Source organism: Amphibalanus amphitrite, unplaced genomic scaffold (assembly GCF_019059575.1).
Source record: "Amphibalanus amphitrite isolate SeventyFive unplaced genomic scaffold, NRLGWU_Aamphi_draft 001050F_arrow, whole genome shotgun sequence".
Lineage (NCBI taxonomy): Eukaryota > Metazoa > Arthropoda > Thecostraca > Balanomorpha > Balanidae > Amphibalanus > Amphibalanus amphitrite.
In genome coordinates, this window is record NW_024882544.1 from 78965 (window position 1) to 89757 (window position 10793).

The window sequence follows — 10793 nt, forward strand, 5'->3', positions numbered from 1 at the left end:
ACTTACCCGGACAATTGCTCCACCCATGACCTTCCCTCCTCTCATCTACTTCTGGCTTCTGCTTCTCTCCAACTGTTTATACCTATCACGACCGTTATTTCCTTCCTCTGTCCTCGGTACATTCCTCCCACTCAACCTTCATGCTCTTCCCATCAATCCTCCCGTTTACTCCACCTCTCTGTCCATTCCTCCGTTCCTCTACCCATTCTCAGGGCGTTTCTCTCTCCCGGTCACCGCAGTAACTCCGTCTCTGTGTCAGTAGCGGTGTCACTGAGAGTGTCACTGACCGTGTCACCGTGTCACTGACTGTGTCAGAGGAGTGATCAACGCTCCTGATAAGCCTGTTCGGACCATATGGGTGCTAAGAACGACCCGGCGTGGTCGGCTGAGGTGTCGGACCAACCTACGTAGGCAGCGCGGCGGTGCACCTCAGGTATACCTACACCCATCCTTCTCCTCCCTCCTCCTCCCTTCCTTCTCCTCCCTCCTCTGCAGGAGAGGTACCGTGACGAACGGTGTGGTTTGTGGGCAGAGGTGGACAGACAGTGGGGACATGTGGTGCCATCCCACAGAACAGAGAGACGCTTGGATCCATTGTGGAGTTGTGATGGTTCTTGTGATCGGAGACGGTTGACTTCTGACATAACTGAGATCACAACAGGACTGGTGTGACTGTTTTCCTAAAAGATTGGTGTACTCGCAACCCCGACTGAGGTGTTTGATGGAATTGTGCACTTGCAGCAGACTTCATAGTGGACATGTTCGAGGCTTTTTTCAGTCTTTGGTGAAATTGAACTTCGAAATCCACTAATTACCCAATTCGATATTTCCCCTAATCTATTGATGGCCCTACACTGTTTGCATTTTGAAACGACGTTCATCTCTGGTCCACTCAGCGTGACTGGGTCAGCACCGCTCACGGTCCATCCCTGGTCTGCACTCCACTCCCCGTGTGTGGGTCAGCTCGCAGCACCGGCTGCCGCCCTGAGCTCCCAGCGGTGGCAGACTGGAACTCCTCTCTCGGTCCGAGTATAAACGACCAGCTCCGTTCGAGAAACTAATAAATAACACGCCGTAAAGTCGCAGCAGGGAGCCACCTGAAAAACAAACACTCGGCCCTGCGTCAAGCTGGCAAACAAATTATGATGAAGGAACCATTTAAAAATTAATGAGGATATTTCTATGCCGACTTGACGAGCCGGAATTGTGAGTAGATTAATCCAGTTAGAAGCCGGGTGAAAACCGAGAGAGATAATTGTTCTACTAAACGGGAAGTCATAAATTGGCCCGAGCTATTACAATTACTTTCAATGGGGATGCATATAATTCTTCTGTGATCACGATTATCTTATTTGGATAGGGGCAATCCGGGTCAGCTGATTACACAAAAACGCAGCCCACATGACCGGGAAGTGAGCGAGCAGTGGGGACGGGTAGCCAGCGGGCAGCCAACGGGTAGTGAGCGGGAGGTAGCCAGCGGGAAGGTGATGGGGTGAGTGGTTGCCACTGTGGACAGCCACAGGTGTGGAACGGCCGGGGCGTCCACAGTGGAGCGATGAAATAGAGCTGGGCTCATGGTGTGTTAGGGAGGAGGGGTAAATGCACACTGTGGGAAGAAGTGAGGCAGATGACGGATTGTTAAGGTGGACGGGAAGTCGGGTATAGTGGTCCACTGTGGACTGAGGGTGGAACTATGTCCTTAGTGGACGCTGGATCGCAGGGGATAGACAGTACACACTTGACGAATGGATAGCACCATTCATTGTAAGCCTGCTTATGAAAATATTAAAGTATGGCCGTTCGTTTTTCAACAGCCATCCAGCTCGATGAACGCATGATAAAAACGACCCGCGTGATGTCAGAGCAGATTTCAAAATTACGGCTGGTAACTTTAAATACCGACCTCTGCGTTGATTTACTGCTTTATGGATAATTTTATCAGCTGATAATCAAAGGTCTTGTGCAATATTGAACGACAATCCAATGGAAGTCTTATGGCAAAATTATTTTTGCACACAACGCGTACGTTTCGTTATATTTATTATACCCCATCTCAAATGCATGTCGGCAGCAAATGCCAATTTCATAATTCACCGGCTTAGCAAATACGCCCAGAAAACAGCCTTGCCATATTTTGCATTTTACGTTCAGCAAATGATTCTCCTTTGCACTTTATAGGCAGTAAAGTGACTTTAGTGCCCAAACAAACAGCTGGGCTGTGGCTGGGCGGCGCGGGTCGGCGGACCCCCTCGCCTGTCGCCGGCAGTCTCGCGCACGATCAAATGCCGCAGAGCAATCTCGGCCGCGTGTGGATGGCCGGCATTCTGTGAATAAAATTTTGTCTCATGTCATTGTATTGCTTCCGGGCCAATATCATTTCAGCAGATGGCCCCGCCCGCCCTTAACGTTAAAGGAAAGGCACGCTGCGCTTTCCATTTACATCGCTCAGTCTGTGACAGCGTAGTGGCCGGCCAAATTGCACGACCACTAAATGCCAGCCGCGAATGTAACTCGGAAACCCGAGTCCAAACAATCACGATAACCTTCAGCTTTGAGTAACAAAATCTGGCCTTATTTCGCGTTATATCCTCGGGCGGCGATTGTGCTTGATTATTCAGATTCCCAATTGGTCGTAGCGACGAAAATTCTAAATTAAGGCGTCAGAAGTGGAATAAGAATGTCATCCATATGGTGGCGACAACGGCACTCGTGAGGATTGGAGGGCCGATCTCATTCGAGACAAATGTTTGGTGGGCCTTTTCCAGAAACAGCTTGCATACAAAAACGCGCCCCGCGGGAGGTTGGTGGCGATTGTCTGGCGTCGCCGCGGTGTCGCGCCGTTTAATTCGGAGACAAGTGTTGCTCGCCGAGACCGGATCTGCGGCCATCCTATCAGGGCAGAGGTGGTGACGTCACGGCGGCCATGGCTGCGCCGCTGCCCCATGGAAATTCGGCTGCCGCAGACCCCTGTGGAGGCAGGTGGTACTTTATCAGTTGAGTCGCATTTTATATTAGTTTTACCTCTTTTGTCATATTAAGATATTTATTACTTGGCTTTCTTGTGTAGCAACAGAAGTACATAAGCATGCTGAACTGATTTGCAATCCCCAATAAAAGCAGCTTTAAACACTGCACACACATCCATATAACTTTACCTTAGGGCTTAGATAATCGCGTGAATCCGTTAGGTGCGCCCAAGGCATCCTTTCCAACTGACATCCTGTCTGTCTCAGCCGTGAATGTCTTTTGCCCATAGGCATGTATGGCGATAAGCGAAACAAAAATAGGAAGAAATAAAATTATCTAGTTCTGTATATGGTACTATATATTGCTGTTAGTATTGCGGATTTTGGCTTGATCCTTGATCTGGGTTGGGTCGCTGTGTGGAGCTCCTGCTTTCCGTGCCTATTTCCTCCCTTTCCCAGGGTAAGTGATTATCGAATGGCCACTTGTTGTCTTTATTAGGCGTTGCTGATTTATATTAATCAAAAGCTCACCATATATTGTTCTAATTGCCTCTCTACAGGCGGTAAGATATCCTATATTCAAATCTGGCGCGCCTCCAAGGACGTTTGTTTACGTTTGCGCTGCGTCTCCGTGAGCGATCAGCTGGAACTACGAATCAGCTGACTGAATGCGACTAGTCTCGTAAACTCTCGCGGTCTAACGCCAATTCGCGAAACTTGGCCGGCCGCCGGCCGCGCCGGCCGCGCCTTCGCCCAGACCCACAAAGGCGCTGGATAGATACAGTTGCAATTTTTGCAGGTGAGACCATAATATGATTTCCTGGTGAGCACTCTCCAGGCTGGTTATGTGCATCCTGATTAAGTTGAATTTATAAAACGAGATAGCCACTAGATAGGCTGCTGAGTCAATTGTGACGCACTCCTAGAAGATCTTTTCCAATATTTTCCACCTTGGACTATTCCTGACCCAATTCGATCGGTGTCTTCCCCTTTGTACAGGCAATTACTAGCGGGCTTTCAGGTTTGCTTAAAAACAACCCTAAAATGGGGCCTACCCAGAAGGAGCAGATTGAGCGACTTTCTGCTGAAAACGCTGACCTCAAAGAGAAAGTGAGTAGTTTGACTGAGACAGTGGGCCAACTCAAGGCTGCACTTGACCTACTTAGTGTTGAGCATGGGGAAACTGCTGTCAGGGTAGAAGCAGTTGAGGACAATCTTTGCCAGGTTAGAACTGAACAGAGGGAGTTGGAGCGAGATCTGACGTCCACTATGCTGCGCCTGGAAGGTCAACAGATGTATAGTAGGAAGCAGACTCTGTTACTCACAGGTGCTGCAGTTGAGATGCCTACCAGGGGTGAGGATACAAGGGATGTGGTGCTGAAGTTGCTCTCAACTTACCTTGGGATTGCTGACATCAATAAGTCTGACATCAGTGCATGTCACAGGCTGAAAAATCCCAAGGTAATCTTGGTGCGATTCATCCATCTTGACAACACTGATCGAGTCTATAGGGCTAGGACCAAGCCCAAGAGGCGGGGCCTCCTGGTCTTCGAGTCGTTGACCACTGAACGTCTGTCTGTCATTGAGATGATCAAGGCTCTCAAAGATGACCCAAGGTCATCTGTACTTTCATATTTTACCCAGGCGGGAAAAATATTTGTTAGGACATCAGAGAGCAGGGATATCAAACCAACTGAGATCCCCTTTGGATGTGGACTTGAGCAGATCCGTGAGCTTTGTGAGGGCAAAAAAGTTGCTCCCTCTGACTCAGTCATACGAGACCAATTTCGAGCCATCCATGCTCGCACACCAGTTGCTGATCATGTCCGTGCCCAGACTGGATCTGGCTCCGGAACTGGCCAGTGGGTTGATGTTCAGCGCAATCGCAAGAAAAACAGAAACCAGAGGATGCCTCCTGTGTCTGAGAGGACCCCTCAACCTCAGGGGCAGGTGGCAAGTGGGCTGCCTGGTGGCTCTGGTGCTGAACAGAGGCCCACTGGTCAGTCTGAACATGGGGCCCATGCTGGGACTGCTCAGAATGGTGCACAAGCTGACTCACACCCTGGGCCTGGAGTGGGTGGGGGGCCTGGAGAAAGTGGAGGGCCATCTGTCCCATTACCCTCTGATGCATAGAATGCCGATTTGATCTGACATCTCTGATATGAGTACCATGGATGTACCGACCGGCTATTCCTAGTGTTACTTGTCTTTTGATTTTTTTTCTTTCATCTGCTGTTTTTCTTCTTTTGTTTTTTTTCCCAACATAAGTATTACTGCTACTGGAGCTTACTTTGTTAAGGATGAGGGTGAACTGCTTCGGTTTCTTCCCAATGATACCCCAATCGTTGGTCATGTTCAATTAGATGTTCCCAACCTTCTGGCTGTTGCAAATAATTGTTCAACTTTCCTTCCATCGCAGTCAGCCAGCTTGTTTGAACAAGGCAATATCACCTTCCTTCACATTAATGCTAGGTCATTACACCAAAGCCACAATGAGGTTGTTACTTTGGTGCATGGAGCAAAACAAAATGCCGATTTCATCCTCATTTCAGAAACCTGGCTTGACCCGAGCCTAATCATTCATTATGGAATACCCGGATATGAACTGTTTCACTCCATACCTGATGCTTGCATCACTGGCAAAGGTTGTGCAATATATGTAAAAAGAGAGTTATTTCCCTTTTGCAAAATCCAAGATAGCCTGTGTGCTCAAGAGATTGAGTTCCAATCCATATTCTTGCTGGTCTCAGTGCCACACAAACCATCGTTCCTTGTTGCCACAGTGTACAGGTCTCCTTCGTACCCTGTGAAGCTATTCATGGAGTATGTTGAAGATACCCTGACTAAAGTCATTCACTTTAACAGACCTTGTTTCTGGGGAGGCGATTGGAACATAAATTTATTCAATTACAATGAGGAGACTGATTCCAAGTTATTCCTGGACTGCCTTAATTCATTTGGATTTTATCCCACTATCACTGTTCCAACTCGCATTGCAACTGTGCCACCTTATAAGGCCTCATTGATTGACAATATTTTACCAACGCTCTTGGTACCATTACAAACAGTGGTACATTATGCTGTGGTATAGCAGACCATCAAGCTATTCTTTGCTCCTCGAATTTGATATCAAACAAAAGGTTAGAAACAATTCGTCCTTCTACCCAGCCTAAGTTTAATTACGATAGGATAGATGACTTGAGGGCCGCCATTACGGAACGCCTGGTTGGATACTACGCTATTGATGACCCAGAGATAGCTGCAGAGAGGCTGGTCTCAATTGTAACTATAGAGACAGACAAGTTTACTTTGCCTTGCTCCTCAAGGCGTTTTTCTCCTATCCAACCATGGATGACTCCTGGTCTCTTGAGGTCTATCGAGGTGAGAAACAGGCTTCTAAAGCAATTTCTTAGAGAGCGTTCATCTGAAAATAAAAACAAGTTCACAAAATATCGAAATACCCTTAGGCTGGCTATTCGGCAAGCAAAGAAGTCATACTTTAGGGCTCAGTTTCACAAGAATCAGCAGAATCCTAAACGTTTGTGGGCAGACCTGTTGGAAGCCCTAGGGACCAAACAAAGACACCCTGACCTACCAGACAGATTTCAAATTGGGGAGACGGAAGTCGAAAACCCCAGTTTAATAGCTGATTCATTTAACCAATATTATGGCCAAGTTGCGCCCTTTCTTGACTCGGCCCTTGGCCCCAGTGACAGGGACCCTATGTCTTACCTTATCCATTTTGATGTACCCCATGTGTTGACTTTCTGCCCTGTTACCCAAAACCATGTTCTCACTACTGTTCAATTGTTAAAGGATGCAAGTGCTGGGCTTGATGGCATTAGCACAAAACTTGTCAAAGCCATCCTTCCAACTATCTTACCAGCTTTAACCCATATGCTCAATTTATGCCTATCCAAAAGCATCTTTCCCAATGTTTTTAAAACTGCTCTTATCACACCTGTCTATAAGGCAGGATCTCGAATGCAATTTGGTAATTATAGACCAATTTCAGTCTTGCCAGTGTTCTCAAAGATTCTTGAGACAATCATTCATCATCAGATTGCAGCGTTCATTTCGGAGAATAACCTTATCTACGATCTCCAATTTGGGTTTCGAGCAAAACACTCTACTTACATGCCCATTGCACTGTTACACAACTATGTCACCTCAAAACTTGCTGAGGGACATGTTTCAGCCTGCATCTATCTTGATTTGGCCCGAGCTTTTGATACTGTAAACATAACTATTCTGTTGAAAAAACTCTCTAAATATGGTATTACCGGCGAAGCATTGAATCTACTTACATCTTATCTTTCAAACAGAAAGCATCAGCTAAAATATAAAGGCATCATTTCGGATGCACATGATGTCACATGCGGGGTCCCACAAGGATCCGTGCTCGGTCCTTTGCTTTTCCTCCTGTATATTAATGACCTATCCAATGTCTGTGAGAAGGCAAAATTCCTTCTTTTCGCTGATGACACAGCTATTCTATACTCAGCTCCTTCTGTGGAGGAACTGCAGGCTACTATCTCTGAGTCATTCCCAAAAGTAACAGCATGGCTACATGCAAATAGGCTGTCACTTTCAGTATCTAAAACGTTCTACCAAATCTACTCTCCTCAAAGTATTTCTAATGACCTTGCTATAACAGTCAATGGTGTCAAGCTGAAACGGACTTTTACTGTCAAATATCTTGGAATTTTAATTGACGAGGACCTTAGATTTAAGTCACACATTAGGAAGGTTTCAGGAATTGTGAGTAGAAATCTAGGGATTATAAGCAGGGCCAGATACATGTTTGACAGAGAGCTCCTACTTCTCCTGTATAATGCCCTCATATTGCCATATCTCACCTATTGCCTTGTCATCTGGGGATCAAACTATGAGTCGGCTATACATCCCATCGTTATCGTACAAAAACGGGCTATTCGAATTATTTCTGGAACGGGACGTATTTCGCATACTTCTCCTTGGTTTAGACAACTAAAAGTTCTTAAGATCGCTGACCTTCTGTCTTATCAGTTGCTGCTTATATTGCACGACTTTTTGTTTGGTCAACTTCCCCGCCCCATTGCTGATAAGTTTAAGATCCACTACTCAAGCAGAAATACGAGGGTAAACCAACACTTTTGCGAGCTGGTCCGGTCCAGTGATAGTGAGGTGCTGCCAAATTACCGTCACTTCAACTATCTCTTATTTAGTTTATTTTACCAAGCTCCCAGGGTTTGGAATAAAATCTTAGTACAACGTATACCAAACATGAATGATATCCCTGCTAGTAAATGCCTGTTTAAAAAGTGTCTTAAGCTAATCTTTACAGAATCCTATTAACAAGACTTCATTGCTTCGTTCCCCTCACCTCCATTTGTCATAACTCCTCTACGTATGTGCGTTTTCTTTTCTTTTAGGATAAGCTATTCCGCAGTCGACCCGCTGCTTAGTTATTGCAACACCTGATTTTTGCACAGCACGGTAGGCCTCAGGAAACTCTGCGCCCTTTACCCTGCCGTGTTGTTGCCCCTAATTATATTGTGCATATCTATTTTCTACACTGCACTTGCTCTCAGACGTCATTAATTGGCAATCAGCGAGCTTATTATGATTTCCAAATTCTTTTGTAGCTTACTATCGGTGGCCATTTGATTCTCGCGCCCAAAACCTATCTTCCCGACCTATGTTGTGACTGACCATCAGCCTAACGTCCTCTCGCCATTTGTCCCGCTCCACAGCCGGGCTGCTGCGCTTCTGACCGCGGTTCGGTCGGGCGTTGCGGCCGCCTGCTGGGGGCCACCCGACTGCTGGGGGCGACCCGAGCGATGAGCACTCGCCTGCCGAGGACTGGCGACCTACAACGGGGCCTGTGGCTGCCCTCGGACGTGGGCCGTGGGAGGCGGCGTGGAGGAGGTGCGGCTGCCGGCGCTCGGGGGCCGCTGCGGCTCACAGATGCGATGCGGCTCCCCCTGGATGGCGTCCTATACTCCTGGGGGCCGCTCGGCTGTTGGCGGCGGCGGGCCTCTACTCGCTGACTGTCAGTAGCGATGGGCGCCCACCTGCTGAGGACTGACGACCTTCAACGGGGCCTGTGGCTGCCCTCGGACGTGGGCCGTGGGAAGCGGCGTGGAGGAGGTGCGGCTGCCGGCGCTCGGGGGCCGCTGCGGCTGGCAGATGCGGCTCCCCCTGGATGGTGTCTTACTCTTGGGGGCCGCTCGGCTGTCGGCAGCGGCATCCTGACCCCTTGGGGCTGCTCGACTGCCAGCGGCGGCGGGCCTCCGCCTGCTGGGGAGTGCGGCGGCCTAGGACACACTACCCGTGGCCTGGATGGTATGCGACTACCGGCCCCCTGGTGCCGCTACGAGGAACAATGACGTTGCGCCTCTCAAACTAGGATTGGCCTGGGCCGGGCGTGACGGCCGGTCGAGTTCGGTGTCCGGTCGGCTGCGCCCGACCGGACCATTTGACTGTCGACGACGGGCCTACGCCGTCAGGGATAACATCGGGACTGGGCTATTGCGCCTGGACGTTGAACCGCTGGCCGCGGCCAGGATGGCGTGTGGTTGCGGGCGCTCATGGGCCACAATGATGGAATTTGTGTTGCGGCTGTCTCTGGTCCTGGACACGGGCCGATAACGGGTGTGATATCTGGTGCGTTCGGCTGTCTGAGGTGGTGGGCCTCGGCCTGTTGGGGGCTGAGATAGCCTTGTGGCGGGCCGAGCGATGGCGCCCAGATGTGGACCACTGACTGCGCTGGTTGTCATATTGATTGATTGATTGGCACCGACAAGCATTCCCTTACAAACCTTTAACACTAACTGTCCTCACTCTAACAATACTAACTTGCGAATCCTTTTCCAGCCATTCCTGCTTGGCGGTGCCACCGATCGGTGTATACCTACACGTGTGTTTGTATATGCACATTATCAGTTATTCGATGATTACCTAATACAATACCGGTGACTCCGGACATGCAAAAAGATTTGCGCTGGTTTTTAAATTATAAGACCTGCGTACTCGCATGTACCTATTGTCTCACCAGTACTCTAATTACATTGGATCAGTCTGAAAATGATGTATAATCACAGCAAAACGGCAAGGCTTGCACGACAGATATTATTTAGCCACACCGTATCTCTGCGAGTATCGGCCACCCTGCATTGCATGTCAGTCCAGCTATATTTATGGCGGGCTTACTTTCGGCCTGCACCGCGGTGCGCCATGATCCGCACATTTTTGGCTTTCTGATCCTGTTACCAACGTCACCATACACTGCACTGTAAATACAAGGCATATCGATCGTTTATCGTTCATGTCATGTTACGCCCATGTAAAGAACGCTATTAATTACTTTATTAATGGAAATTGAAGCGACCTGGAAATCGGTCGAAATAAAAAAAGTGATTTTCACCCCACCTGTCATCAATACACCGAGCGAAAGCCAGCCAGAACACCAATCCCATTCATTTTCAGCTCAGTACCTCCCAAACCTGTGATTTCTGCCGTTCACAAAGAAGAAGCGGCCTGTTCGCGGGAAAACACGCGAGCATTCTGCGGCCTGGGACCACCGCACCGAGTCGGTTCATGACTCACAGCCTCGTCTGAGTCGGCGGCGTAACTCAGAGCCAATTACCCCAGCAGGCTTGCAATTAATGACAGCCTGTGTGATTTTCGCTGCTAACTAGCACCTATAATGCACCCATATGGACGAAACGTATATCATGTTCTTGTTTCGCTTTGTTTATCACGTTCATTACAATCATCGCACATACGTATTACACGGCCATAAACTAGGTAATTCGGAGAGAACGTCGGGCGGTTGTGGGGCCG

The 10793-nt window shown here is 48.5% G+C and overlaps 1 long non-coding RNA gene across 1 annotated transcript; it reads left to right on the forward strand.

Annotated features, from left to right (window-relative positions):
* Window positions 1-3654: 3654 nt before the first annotated feature.
* Window positions 3655-9945, forward strand: LOC122369571. Its single transcript, XR_006254426.1, has 2 exons — window positions 3655-3765; window positions 8702-9945. It is a non-coding gene; the product is annotated as an uncharacterized LOC122369571 (long non-coding RNA).
* The last annotated feature ends 848 nt before the right edge of the window (window positions 9946-10793 follow it).